The 10,951-nt window shown below is 29.6% G+C and overlaps 1 long non-coding RNA gene across 1 annotated transcript; it reads right to left on the reverse strand.

Moving 5' to 3' along the window:
- Nucleotides 1–1,570: 1,570 nt before the first annotated feature.
- On the reverse strand, nucleotides 1,571–3,177 carry LOC145120931 (uncharacterized). The gene is made up of 4 exons (XR_013714422.1): nucleotides 2,970–3,177; nucleotides 2,210–2,291; nucleotides 2,031–2,105; nucleotides 1,571–1,791 (listed from the first exon to the last, which is right to left on the reverse strand). It is a non-coding gene; the product is annotated as an uncharacterized LOC145120931 (long non-coding RNA).
- Between the last annotated feature and the right edge of the window lie 7,774 nt (nucleotides 3,178–10,951).

Here is a 10,951-nt window from a genome sequence, read left to right on the forward strand (position 1 = left end):
ATGAATTCATGGATGAAATCATAGGGTTTCACTTGAATAAGAAGGATATCAAGAAAGAATGGAAGAATCACTTACAACTTTGAAGAGAAATGGAAGTGTTTTTGATGATACTTGAGAGAGAAATGAGTTTTCTTGACTTGAAGATGTGAGAAGTGAATAAATAATGAAGGAAGTATATGATATAGGAAAGGGTTCACGGCTGCCAAGAGTTTACGGCCGTAAACTCTATTTTGCGGTCGTAAACTCCTTTTGATGGAGTTTCCGGCTTGAATGCAACACAATGAACTTAAGTTAACACATCCTATCACACAATCCTTGAATGTACTAGGCTTAGAACACTCAAACAGACCCTTAACAATGCTAAAAGATAGCAGAAACAAGTCTGACTTTTGATTGAATTGATTCGCTTTACAAGATAGAAATTTCGGGTTGTCACACAAAGCACTCAAACCCACACAAAACATTTAAACTTGTTTTCTTTGTGAATTTTGTATGTGATTTGTATTTGTTTGTCTACTCAAAGAGAATGATATTTTTATAGTAGACTATCCATTAATTTCTTATTAAACACATTATATAAGTTATAAAACCTTTCATGATGTGTGATTAATTACTTGAAGGTGAAAAGGTGTAGGGGTTTCAAATACATGAGGTGCTTGAAAATTTGTGTGGTGGTTTCAATTGCACGAGGTGATAGGAAAAATGTATCCTTTATAAGTATAATATGATATAGATATAGATAGATATAGATATAGATAGATATTAGACGGAATACCGCGCGTTGCACAAGTTTGTAATCATATAGTTAAAATAGTCATTGTGAAACTTTTAAAATTTTAGAATATGTTCGAATTTACTTTTTTAACCATGTTTTTTGGTCACTATATATAATCATAATTGACGAATTAAAAGTTATATTACACAGATGTAGACCTAATTTAGGAAACAATAAAAAAAATTAATTTATCTGTTTTTTTTAGTATACAATATAATCCAAACTTATCTTAAACTTCTTGTTTTATAATATTATACATCATAATTGTTTTTTTATAATAACTAATATAACTGAAATTTTTCCAAAAACTTTGTTTTTATGAAACAAATCGAAAAAATTATCTCGGTGGTTCGCTAACTCTTTTTTTAGCTTGCCGTGTAGCAAGTTTCAAATCTGTCGTTTTGGTATTTTGACCTATTTTGGTTTTTGTATTTTATCTTCCATAATTTTCATTCTGCTTTATTCTTTGTATCAATGGTGATTGTCTTCATATAAAAATAAATGAATGTTTTAATATACAAAAACTACAACGTAATATTATTCTTTTGCATATAAATATACTACCATATCAATATCTATTTATTTATCACATTATATAATAAAAAATATTAAACCGATCATTAGCAATTATTCCTTGGTATTTGGATTTGTTAGTTAATTAACAACTACAATTCGTAAATAAGGCTAACAATTTCTAATATATAAAATTAACAATAGCTTGTACAAACTCATGAAGGAATTATAGACAACAAAATCGTTACAAATAAAAATATCGACTATAAAATTTTTGGACCAACATATATTACATTCATTGAACTTAAAATTTCATAAAAGAAGACCATATTAACAATAAGAAAATATATCAACAAATATGTTAGCTTATACAAATTAACATCTTTGAATACCATGATTACCTCTTTCTCATTTTACACAAAAATATGCATCCCTAAATGAAGGTTTGTATATTCATAGTCATCTTGCTCTCCACATTACTCTACAAAGTCTAGAAATATGATCTACATATGGATTGTATATAATAAGGACAATTAAGTACCATAAATGAGAAAATATTTGAGTTGTAGTAACTAATTAGTTGAAAACTTTTTAGTGTTAGTGATTAATTAGTTGAAAGTTAAAAAGTTGTTGGAGTTTCAAATCAATATGGTGTAAGAAAAATGATTATCTTGAACCATATTGATTTGAAATGGTCTATTTTATAAGATATAAAGATAAATATATGAAGTAAAGAACTTACATTTTGGAGTCCACAACAAGAGCACATTGTTCTTGAGTTTTGTCTGAACTTACATCCATTTTAGTGGGTGGAGCACTGAAGTAAAAGTAAAATAATTAATGAACTAGATATCTACATTTAGAATTCTACAAACACAAAGATTTTTTTTACAATTTGGTATGCATTTAGTTGAAACTTACCGAGAAGAAAGAGATTATTGAGGAACAAAAGGTGTGTAAGTTGTATTTCTTTTAGTTGAAACCATTGTAGCGTCTGAAATTCCTAAAAAGTTGCATGAAAATCTTTTACAAGCTTAGCATCATTAATCTTATTACTAGACCTACACAAAACATGATTATTCCACCGCCAGGAAACATGGGGAGGGATTTATAAAAATTAACAAACCCTCCAACTCAAACCTCATATATCATAGCCTCACAGGCTATATGAAGAGCTATAATACAAATACATTAAGAAGAGTCAAGGTGTCACTTACACTAACATTCACTCTATAATATGTTTTTCTTGCTCATTTGAGTTTATCTGAAGTATCCTTCTCGAATTGCCCAATATGTAGTATGTTTTTATTTAAAAGACAATCCTTACCATCATTTGTGTAAAACCACCAAAAGACAATACTTACCATCATTTTATAAAGTTGTGGTACAATCTAGTCAAAATGATAACAATGATGAGTTCATGGAAGGCTTTTTTATTTTGTGTAAAAGGAAACAAGAAGGTAATTACACCTTTAGATACTAGCAATCACAAATTAATTATAAATCATACATGTTTAGAATAGGTATTACATATCAACTAAATGTATGAAACTAAAATGAACCAGGTTTCTTTTTAGTTTTAATTCTAGATATCATAACTAAGACAAAGTAACGCTAAAATTGAATCATTCATACAGCGTTTATCGAACCATTTCATATAACGAGTAAAGGAATTGATTACCTGATCAAATCTTCAATTGAGATAAGTAAGGCTTCAAAATTTGGAGCACATTACTGAAGTTGGGAAAGGAGAAAGTGGTGGTCGTCAATTCGTTGGCAGCACCAGGAACCATAACTGATGGATGATGGAAGATGAGGTAACGATGATGGTGGTGGTTCGATGCAAATTATGAACAAATGGAGAAGCACCGATGGTGGACAGAGGCATGGTTTGTGCCTTGTAAAGATGAGATTTCTATTTTGTACAAATAAAGAGTTAGGGAGATAGTGGTCAGTCCCATCTCGAAACCCCTATGGGTCCCCCCTTAAAGTATTATTTGCATTAATTATTTAAATATGATACATAATAGAATGAATTTGAACGGCCAAAATTCAACAAAAAAAAATCATGCTTTTAAGTTGTTAGTATAATGTTTTTGAGATGCCATAAAAAAATTTAACATTTAAAATTTTATTATAAATAACAAATTTTTATCCAAAAAATTGCTTTTTTTAAGCCTAAATAACAATTTCTTTTAGCCCAAAATCAATATGAGGTGGGGGAACGGGGGGCAGGTAGGGGTATTTCTAGAATTCAAGGGCAGGGGCAGGGTAGTAAGGCTGGAGATTTAGGAGGCGGGGGAATGGGGCAATTTCAGGGGTGGGGGATGCAATCCCCGCTTCGTTTCGCCCTGTTGACATCTCTATTAATCGTATTTTTTTTTCATTTTATATTGATAAGTTATCAGCCAAGAATTATTAGGGATAATTTCATATATGCACTAAATAAACAAGAAAATAACATATATATATATATATATATATATATATATATATATATATATATATATATATATATATATATATATATCATAACTTATGGAGAAATTATGATATTTTGTTATTTATTTAGAGTATATATGCAATTCTCCCCTATTATTATAATTGTGATCATACAACAAGCAAAAAGATTACAAGGATTTTTCAAATCAAAATATAATCATTATAATATTTAGACAAAACTCCATAAATGGTCCATGTGGTTTTCGAGAATCTGGGCTTTAGTCCCTATCTTTAGGAGGGTCTTGTTGTTTCAATTTCTATAAGGGTTTGTCCCTCACCTATATAAAAGAAATTTTTTTCCCTTAACAAAATTTTTTATATTTATATTATTTATTTAACATTTTAAACTAATAATAATAATAATAAAACCGACACACCCCACCCCCATCCGATTGTTCATCCCATACCTACCTTTACATCTTTATCCCTCTCATTTGAGAACATAAAATTCCAAGACATTAATCTCATCGACTACTTCAACACCACCAACGACATCACCATTTTCGACAATACTCTATCACCTCTCTCTCCATCAATTTCTCCACTGTCTCTACCTTTAAAACTTACAAACACACTCACCGTTTCTCCCCACTAATCTTTCAATTTCCCAACTACTTCCACCTCATTCACTATCGGATACTAATGAAGGAGGAAGTTGTAGATCGATCGATTATAGGTGGTTGATTTCTTGTTTTCTGGCAGTGGTAGTTGACTAAAGAACATAAAACAAGATTAGAGAAGGCAATATCGTTGGAACTCCACAGCCAACTATGAGCTTGCTCTAGGAGAGAGATCAAAGCAACAATGATGTTGTTCTTAAACTCTAGAAGTGGTGCAATCCATCATCATTGCCTCTCGTCGAAACCCTTTTCCTCCGTCTCTATCTCCTTCCCCCACCATCTATGATTTTTTTTATGATTCAGGTTCTTGTTTAACTCACCGAGTTACTATCGATCTCTGCTGCACACATGATGTCTTTCTTTTGAGTAGAGTAAAGAGTAATTTGTTTTTCCTTTCTGAACTCTGATTTTATTTATAAATATGATTCATGAGTGTAATAGTTTGACTGTGATACAGTTGGTGAGTGGTGAGCCCCATCCCTTTGCCTCTACCTATCTCCACTACCATAAGTTCTTTCTTTCTAAGAGCAACTCCAACCATTCCACTAAAAATATCACTAAATTGGTGTATTTTTAACACCAAAACTTTTTTCTACTCCAACCATACACTAAAATTTTACACTAAAACCATATTTTCATATTATAATATAGAATAGAATAATTATTAAAGTTGTAAAAGTTATAAAACTAACCAAAATAGTATTAAACAATTAAAAAAGATGTTTTTGTGTGATGAATAGTGTTCCACCAAATATAGAGGCCACTATTCAATCCCACCATTTTTGTGTTGAGTTTAGTGGTCCATTGGAACACATTTTCACACCAAAACACTATTTTTGTGTATCCATTGGAGTTGGTCTAACTCTTCAGGCTGCACATTGAGTTATGCTTTTCTTCTTTTCCATGTTTCGAGTTCTACTAGAAATAGAGCCTTTTGTGCTGCTTCAATGGTGGCCTTGATTTTCTAAATTCACAAAAAACTACAACATGAGAGAGAGAGGGGGGGGGGGGGTGGGTGACATACTTTTTCTATTTTTTTAATTTAAAATTATTAATAAATAATAGAATTTTTAAATAATTATTAAGGGTAATTTTTTATGAGAAAATTGCAAATTTAGCCAAAACCGTTAATTACTTTGTAGATAATAGCCAAAAAAAAAATTGAAGTTGCAAATATAGCCACCAAAATCGCAGATGGGAATGGTCCATCTGCGATTTGTCCATCCCTTCTGCGAATGTACAAGTGGCTAAAGCACATACGTGCTTTATCCACTTGTACATTCGCAGATGGGGTTTTTGTTTTTTTTTTCATTTTTTTTGTGTGTATATAAGGAAGAATCAGCCTAAAATCGCAAATGGACAGTGTCCATCTGCGATTTCCTCTCCGTTTGATCTGCGATATTATGGTATTTTTTTCATTTTTTTTTTAATTTTGACTATGAAATCAATGGGTTTGACTACGAAATAACCTTATTATATATAAACTTTTGTAGAAAATTATCAGTTTACTTGTTAGTTCTTTAGGAAATTTCTTAAAAATATATTTATTTTGAGTTTTTAATATAAAATATATGTTTTTTCAAATATTTTATTTTTCTACAGGTTTTCTATTTATTATTGTCTAATTTTTTAGTTTTTATAGTTACTCTATCGATATACATTTTTGTAGGGAATTTTTTTTCTCATACTTACGCTTATATTTCAATTTTAAACTTATATTAAAAACTATATTTTGTATAAACATATGGATCAAAACTATACGCACACAATCTACAATAAAAAATAAAACAACAAATCATTCAAATACAATTAATCATAGACAAATTTTTTTTACACTAACTTAACAAAACATATAAAAAAATGAACAAAAAAAAGTTTATATATAACAAGTAAACTGATAATTTTCTACAAAAGTTTATATATAATTTTCTACAAGACAAACCATATATTCATCTTTTTTAGAGAGGTTTTTAAGAAATTTCCTAAAGAAATAACAAGTAAACTGATAATTTTCTACAAAAGTTTATATATAATAAGGTTATTTCGTATTCAAACCCATTGATTTCATAGTCAAACCCATTGATTTAATAGTCAAAATTTAAAAAAAAATGAAAAAATACCATAAAATCGCAGATCAAACGGAGAGGAAATCGCAGATGGACACTATCCATCTGCGATTTTAGCCTGATTCTTCCTTATATATACACAAAAAAAAACAAAAAAAAAAAAAAAACAAAAACCCCAACTGCGAATGTACAAGTGGCTAAAGCACATCTGTGCTTTAGGCACTTGTACATTCGCAGATGGAATGGTAAATTCGCAGATGGACCATTCCCATCTGCGAAATGAGTGGCTATTTTTGTAATTGTTATATTTTTTGTCTAAATTTGAAAGGTAATTAGTTTTTTAGGCTATTTTTGTAATTTTCTCTTTTTTTATATGGATTAAGAGCAATCACGATAGAAATTGAAACTATAATAACCTTCGATAAAAATAAAATTAAAAAATAAATAAATAAAAGCTAAAACCCAGATTCTAAAAATCCACGTGAAAGAATTTTTGTCTAATTTTTTAAAATGAATGATTTTTGTGTCCTTTCATCACAATATTCAACAATCATAATATTCAACAAGTTCATTTATTTTTTACTTTTTGTAATAAAAAGTTTAGATGTAACCAAATAAAGAAGGTTAAATTTTACTTTTGATTCTGATGTTTATAAAATTGACCATAAGCTCTACTTGGTTCCAATTTCGCTTCATTGCCATAACTATCTCATTATTAACGTTTTGACGTTTTGAAACATCTTATTTGCAAATGAGAGTTTTGTTTTGTCATTTTCAAATAGGACATGTTGATTAGTTTTCAAACTCATATTCAATGAATCAATGATTATTATTTTACGATCACAAATTTTTTCGCATTTTGTCATTCAAAATATACACAACCCATAAACACCATATTAGCTTTTCCTACTAAATAAACACTCTATTAAAGGGAAACGTTATTTCTACCATCACTTAATAATATTACCCCTGTAATCATTATTTGTTAGGTGTCTAGTTTATTTTCTGATAACTTTTAACTTTTTTAACCAATCCTTTTAGGAGAAGGTTGTACGTCTACTGGATTACTGGATATGAACCCTTTCTAAGTAATATTTAATATTTATATCTTTAACCCTTTAAGTTGAACATTACTTACAGTTTATATCCTTTTTAGTTTCAAAAAAATACTTTCCGCCCCCTCTCTCTCTCTCAAAATATTAGTTTATTATCATTGTGTTGTATTTTAATTTTTTTAATTAAATAAAAATATTTATATATCTTTTATAAAAATAGTATTAATAAATTATCCATAAATAAACCTATTATATCTACATTAATCCAAGAGCAATATTATCATTAATCACATTACTGTTAACATTAATATAAAAATAAACCTATTATATTTTTCATTTTATATAAACTAATCAATGAAAATAAAATGATTATCATTAATAAAAAAAATTAACAAATTTCTATGTCCACCAACCACCACCTTCAACACTACCGGTATCTCACTGCCACCTCTAACAACCACCTCACACTTATATTTTTTAAATTTCATATTATATGTAAATACCCTCATAACAATCTTATTAAATATTAATAACTTGCTTTTTGTTTGATGAATTTCTTTTTCTTTCATATCTCGTTAAGCATTTTATTCATAATCATATAATCATATGCATGTTTTTTTCTTTACCTTTTCTAAAATACAAACATTAATTTTAAAATAGTTTTTTAATAGATTATTTAAATTTTAAAATATAAAAATAAAGTGTAAAAAACATTAATTTTTAACTTTTTTTATTATTTTTTACGTCGAAAATATTAATTTATTGTTGTTGTGTCGTATTTTTTTTAATCAAATAAAAATATTTATATGTATTTCAATTTATAAAAATAGTGTTAATAAATTATCTATAATAAACTAAATAATATTATAATTATTTGTGAATAAAAAAAACTATGAATCATAACTTAATTATTAAAACTACTAATGATTAATAAAAATATGTAATCATTAAATTAATTAGTAAAAGTAATGATTAGAAAAATGATTAGAGGGTAGCGATAAGTGAAGATTGGATAGGAATAAATGAAGCCCTATTAAATCTCAAAGACTGTAAAACTCTGACCACATTGTAAATTGTGTAGCAAAAACAATCCATTCACTGCATTCTTTATTTATTATTATTATTTTTTAACATGTGTATTTTTTTTACATCTAATTAATTTTTTTTTTCAGTTAAGTTTTTTTTTCAGTTAGTTGCATTCTTTTTTTTTCTACATGCGGTACATTTTTTTTACATCTAATTAACTTTTTTTCCCGCTAGTAATATAATAACATCACTCCAATAATATACATTATAGCAAAAGAGTCCTCCAACCATTCCCATCGCCGCCGCCCGCGACTATCGTTGTCCGCCGAAGACACGGTCGACGACTGTCAATAGATAACAGAAACAGAAAAGAGAGAGAGAGAGAGAGAGATCAACGAAGATAAAAGACAAAGAGCAAAGCGCCGACAACATACCGCTGGCCACCGCCATAAGAGAAAAACAACTCGAGGGATGGACATATGAAAAGTGGTCGGAACTAGAGGTAGTAATCCTGTTGGGTGTTTGTACGGCGGATGACGGTGCTCCGGTGGCGTAGGTGGTGCGTGTGGTCTTTGTCGGTGGCTATAATATTTTCCAGATAACGATTTAGAATTGAACATAATTTTAGGGTTTTGAATTTAATTTTATAAGTAAACGATGGGCTGAGCTATTTGTGGTGGGTCGGCTAATTATTATTTTTTTCTATTAGTTTGTTATATAGCATATTTAACATATTTACTAACAGTTACTTAATATAAACGTTTTTAGAAAAAAAATTGAATTATTTTATATTAAAAAACTATATTTTATTTGTTAATGATTACTTTTTTGGCACAATTTATTTACTTATTAAAAAGTAACAGTATAATTATTGTTCTATTATCGAAATATGTTTTTAAATTATTTAAACATCATTAATATAATAATGACATTTGACCAAGGGTGTTTTTTTAGTATATGTTGTTTTTCTAGTAAATAAAGGTGTGTATTTAGCCATTCCCAATATATATATATATATATATATATATATATATATATATATATATATATATATATATATATATAATATTTACCAGGAAAGTATTTTTATTCTAAGAACAAAGACTAAATCTTAGAATATTCAAACATATTTATTAAAACTTACTTGAAAAAAAAGGTTTAAGAACTTCCAATTTATATTTCACACAATATGATTCTTACAAGGGAGATAGAGAGAGAAGTGTATATGCTTTTCGATGCCTCTTTATCGGAAAATAAACACACTTATTTATACAAGATTTTAAGTGGACAACTCAATTATAGAGAAAACCCACGATAAGGTAGCTGGACCACCTATTATTCAAACTTATTCACAGCTGGCTTAAATAATTCTCAGGACTGCTGTGAGGTGGGGCAGGTTTCTAGAGAAAATTTGACAAACCAGGCAAAGTAGGATAATAATTTAAACAAACAGACAAACAGCTATAAAGTGGTCCGAACACGTTGCTTTTTAGAGTCGACAGTATCTGGCTCCACGTATATTGGTTCTCTTCGAAAGAAGGCCTAGTGTATGGAGTATAGCGTCATCCCATCCGTCATCTTCAAGAATGTAACTGGTACAGTTACATTCTTCCTCTTTGTTATTGTCTCCTGTGGAATCGTCATCCCTTACGTATCCGAGGCCCGTACGATAATATTTGTGAGTTTCATATGGGCCTAGTTTTTTATTCGTGTCTTGTGATTCATCAGTCCAGTCTCCTTTAGGCTTGTATGCATGGACCGGGTTGTTTCTGAAAATGGGCTTTTTCTCTTCTTCAGTTATGCAGTTGATTGACAGGGAATTGTTAGGCCTTTGGGCTCTTTTTGCCTGATCTATGATTTCTTTTCCTTGGGCTTTGGTTTGGCTTTGGGCTTCAACTTTATTAGCTCGTATTGAGTATGTTCCAAAACGTGCTCCATACCATTCCCATCTTCCACTATCGTCATGGGTTTCTGCTTCATACCATTGGGTTTTACAATTTTTCTCCTTTTTATGGGCTTCATGAAATTGGGCCAGATTCATGTTTGCCATGCTTTGTGGTTTTAAGGTTGAAGGACTTTCTTGAGTAAATCTTTGGGCTAAAGGGTAAGTAACTTCCTGCGGTTGGTCCTTGGTTTTGATTATGGGTTTTGGTAGTAACTTCAATTCTTCCAAAAGGCTTTGCATTTGCTTGAGTTCTTCCATCCTTTGGTCTTTACTAATTCTCTTATCCTGGATTGCTTCTTCGGCTACTTTCATTATCATCTTGGCCTCTGGCTGCTTCTCGTGATCCTGCAAACAAAAGGTTACCATTCGTGATAAGGAGTCTGCTAAAACATTTTGTTTCCCATCAATATGTTCGATATTGATTTGTACTCCAGTTCCTGTAACTGCAT

This window comes from Lactuca virosa, chromosome 6 (genome assembly GCF_052849685.1).
Source record: "Lactuca virosa cultivar CGN04683 chromosome 6, Lactuca_virosa_CGN04683_v6, whole genome shotgun sequence".
Classification (NCBI taxonomy): Eukaryota; Viridiplantae; Streptophyta; class Magnoliopsida; order Asterales; family Asteraceae; genus Lactuca; species Lactuca virosa.